General features: G+C 33.7%; 1 long non-coding RNA gene across 1 annotated transcript; it reads right to left on the bottom strand.

Annotated features, from left to right (window-relative positions):
• Window positions 1-922: 922 nt before the first annotated feature.
• Window positions 923-1,476, bottom strand: LOC103939081. Its single transcript, XR_007255191.1, has 3 exons — window positions 1,378-1,476; window positions 1,196-1,292; window positions 923-1,038 (listed from the first exon to the last, which is right to left on the bottom strand). It is a non-coding gene; the product is annotated as an uncharacterized LOC103939081 (long non-coding RNA).
• Window positions 1,477-4,484: the final 3,008 nt, after the last annotated feature.

The raw sequence follows: 4,484 nt of genomic DNA, 5'->3' as shown, positions 1-4,484 counted from the left end.
TGGCGTCGCTTTCACGATATAGATGCGAAGTCGAGGATCAATAGCTTCCACGTCTCTACCTCTCCTTAGTTTTTACTTTGCAGATATCACAAAATCAAAAATGATCACAAACCCGAATGCTTCATATCTTTCTCATTCACTACAAAAAAAATGAGCACTGCACACAAAAAATTATATGTGCCTTTTGAGGCCAAAAAGCACCAACATTTGTGCTCATAGACCAATAGCAACAGTGCAGCAACTAAGTTTGTATCTGTGCCCTCTATGGGCGTCACCATTACTTATAGCACACAATATGATGTTTTGTGCCCAAAGCTAAGCACAAATACAACCCTTATTGTGTCTTACCTCTAATAAAGGCTACTGAATGTATGGTGTAAGATGGGCACAATTGCTATTTTAAAGGCTTAGATTGCTGTATAAATGTTAAAGCAAGGGCACAACTTTAAAATTGTGCCACTATTATATTTTAATAAATACAATAAAACTTCAGCACAATTAAAAATTTGTGGCATAATTGGATATTTTTATTTAAACATGGAAATCATCAGGTTGCTCATAGAACCTAATTTCCACCTAAATTTAGAAACTTACAAATCATCCATTACAAACTAAACATAAATCAACATTAGCACTAAAATAGTGAAGTTAATATATTACATAACCCATGTTCTCGGCTAAGACCGATTCATGCAACCTAACAATACAACCCATCCAAATGTTAAACCAAAAAATACATGTTATCCTATGCTGGACATACCCGGGATTCTCTATATACAACAAAATATAAAATATCCAAGCTTGTATCCCCAAGTCAAACGTACTAATGGTTAAACTAGCAATATATAAACAAAATACACATCTACAAGGGCTGCTTGATGACAACTAACCAGTATTCTCATAGACCAACCATACATAAACATGCAGCAAAAACATGCAGCAAAAAGAAAAAAAAATGTCGGAAAAACTGACCTTTAATTGTGATTCTAACGAAAACAGCGAGGTTGATTGAACCTACAGATCATGCGCAACCCTCTCCTAAAACCAAAGCAAACGCAAGATAAGCTAAAAATAAATAACTTCATTCAATAAATTCACAAAATTAACTCCAGATCACTAAATTAGCCTCTTGAATTCGGCTAGAGATCTCATCAGGAAGCCCAACATTTTTTTGGAATATGATTAGCATTCTCACCTGTCATTTTCAATGTGAATTTCACACTTGCTTTCGACTCTAGCATTGTCAACCACTTTTGTTCCAAATCTTGTATTCCAGTAACGGGTCCCAACATCTTGCAATTTAATAAAGGAGCATTGTAAGATTGTAGAGATGCATAGAACATATAAAGCTAATGACAGAGAGCTAAGCTAATTCACCTCTTCCAAAAGTCCATGTCTCCACCCAAGCCTAAACATCCCAACATTGCCCCGATAAGTGTGTTGTCTTGACCTGCAAGATTTATAAAGAAGAAGCAGAGAAATTGATGCATAACCACAGATTAAAAATTGTAGACAGAATAAAAGGAACAAATTGAAAACAAACAAATAATGAGAAACCAAAATATGCATCTCAAAATCTAATCACTTTTTAGCCTGTTGGCCATTTTTAGTTCTTGAATTTAGACAGTTAAACCATGACTCAGCACATGAATCAAGTGAGAGCGTGAAAGATAAGTGGGATAAGCTAAAAGTCATCCTCGAGTCATGCATTAACTTTCAAACTGTTCCAAAATAGCAAACATCTTTAACAAATGAATAACTTAAATGCTTAAGTTAGCCATATGAAGCCTGCAGAACAAAGTTAAACATGAAGAATGAACAAAATGACAGACAGATTTAAACAGCATACCAAAAAAGGCGTGCAACGCTGAATTCTTCTCGATTTACCTATTTAGTGAGTTATTGGACCTATTTAGAGAGATACTGGACTGAAATGAAGCCAACTCTGCAACAGAGAAACAAATGGAAAAGTCAAAATCCAGAAATCCAAGTTTAACTCAATCCAATATAATAACCAATGAGAGCTGCAAGCTCCAAATACTCAGCAACGTAGACAAAGAATTTTGTTTTTCAAAGACTTAATTGGTCCTCTATTTTATTAATTATCGTTTGGGAAAGGAAATTTGAGACAACACCTTATCAAAGAGAAACATATATGCATTTAAGTCATGGTACAATGGGCGGCATTCGCTGCTGCAGTGATCTAATGCTTTGGCAATGTTCAGAGCAACTGTTAGTCGTATAGCCCACTCAATGGTCTGATTCTCCCGTCAAGGAAGTGTGAGGTGAATTTATACCTGAAGTGCTTTGAAAAGATATAGGCAATAAATTTCATAGGTCACTTGTTAAGAATATGAGAATGGGAAAAGCAAAATAGCAGTCACAATTTGAAATGAAAATAGCACACGTGTAGATAATAAATCAACTTTGTGAAAGTGGTTTGAGATCAGAATATTATGCTCAAGCAGATCAAATGCAATCTTCAAAGCGATGAATGACAAAAAAAATCAATATCTTATGTAAAAGAAGAGAAAATTATATCTTTGCAGGACCGTGGCCTCATCCAAAAGTCTAGCCAAAACAACATCTTAAAAGTAGTAGTCAAAAGTAAGAATTGAAACTGAAGAAGTAGGAAAAACAAAATGGTTAAACAGAAAACAGGCAACTTTGAAATATCCAACTTTACATGTCAGGTTTATCTTTTGACAACACCATAGCATCTTTAATCGGTATGGCCTATGCAAAATGAAATTGTCAATCCTGATTCACAGAGAAGAAAAAATCAACTCCCATATAAATTAAGATACTATCCAACATCCCTAGTCCTTATTAGCCCCTAATCCCAATCGAAAATACCAACAGCACAAACATTATTAGTCCCAACAATGTATAAATCTATATGCACACATATATTCACACAAAAATATATTTACACAGATATATTTATATACACGGACAACATTGAGTTCAAACCAAATCTATAGTCCAAACAATGAACTAAACACATAATAAACATAAATCCAATGTACCTCCAACAGAGACTTGAACCATCTTTCAAGAGTCACCATAGCTTTCCTTTGCCCTTTTTCTCTTTCTAATCTCTGTAGATTTTATCTGGAAACATAAATAAACTACAAAATCACAACTCGCTTATACTGGATCAATGTTTTGCTCTGAAATCTCTATTTTAGACTTAGTATCGAGAAACGAAAAGTCTTATATGCAAAAGATAACTCATTCATCACATAGCAACAATACATTTGCAGTAACTGTTTAAATCAGAACATATCATTATCATGAACTGCATCATTAGCATTCTAATTAAACACTTGTAGCCATAAAATTGAACATTTCACTACCGTGTTTGATCGCATCAAAACAATCTGATTATCGATAATTACCTTAGCAGAAGCTTGAATTTCTCTGGCAGTCATATCCAAAGCAAGTGCATAACCTTACACCATCCGATTCTTGATTAATGAGGATGGAATTAGAAGTATGTCATTCAATTCTTGATTGTTACTAAGACACTTAATGAGGATGGAATTAGAAGTATGTCATTGCATTTCTCGATTGTCATTCCAATATGGATGTTAATTGGACTCTATTAATATTGAACCTATCAGATGAGAAATTAAACAGAAGAAAAATCAAAAGTTTCTTAACTGAACATGTTCATGAAGGGGTAATAGGTTGCTGATACAAAGAAAAAAAGACAGATTTCATCTACACATCACCATAAGAAAGAAAACGATCACAAAGTACTTTTTTTTTTCCTAGCAACTTCGTGGAACAGAAAGAAGCAGGATACATAAGGGGCAAAACAATCTTCTTACTCGTACATCAAAGCAAAAGAACAACCATTATATTAGTATGCCATTATCATCTGGGGAACAAATCCAATTGGCAGCTTTTACATACCTACAATTATAAGCAAAATTTGGAATTCACAAAAAATACTGGGCAAATACTAAGACTGCCATTTGAAAAAGCTAAACAACAACAAACTTTGACAAATCAACTACAACTAAATTAAGATGACATTCGATATATGAAGACATTCTGAGAAATCAAAGCCTCTGAAATCAATACCATATTTCATGTGCCTTTTACTGATAGTGAACCCAGCAGCAAAACCAGGATAAAAAATTGATTTAGAACCTTTCTATCTTTGTCCTTGTAAATATGATATTTTGGCATCGGCAATATATCACAAAAAACCCAAACAAACAAACAAATATATTTGAACTCACAGAAAATATAGAATGAACATAAAAAAGGCAAATTATGAACGTTTAGATGCTAATTTCATTAGCAATTAAGCAACCAAGCTCTCTCAACATCACGATTCAGAACCCCTCGGGAACCCAGAAATTTAATGAAAATTTTTCTAATCATTCAATTGGATTAGACAAAATCAAGAATTTTTTTTTCTAAAGCCCAATTATATTAAATCACAAATTTGAAGCAGATTTTGACATGCA

The sequence above is a fragment of a genome, unplaced genomic scaffold, assembly GCF_019419815.1.
Source record: "Pyrus x bretschneideri cultivar Hongxiangsu unplaced genomic scaffold, Pyrus_bretschneideri_v1 Contig81, whole genome shotgun sequence".
NCBI lineage: Eukaryota > Viridiplantae > Streptophyta > Magnoliopsida > Rosales > Rosaceae > Pyrus > Pyrus x bretschneideri.
The sequence above is the reverse complement of the archived record's forward strand: the minus strand, read 5'-3'. Positions and strand labels throughout refer to the sequence as shown.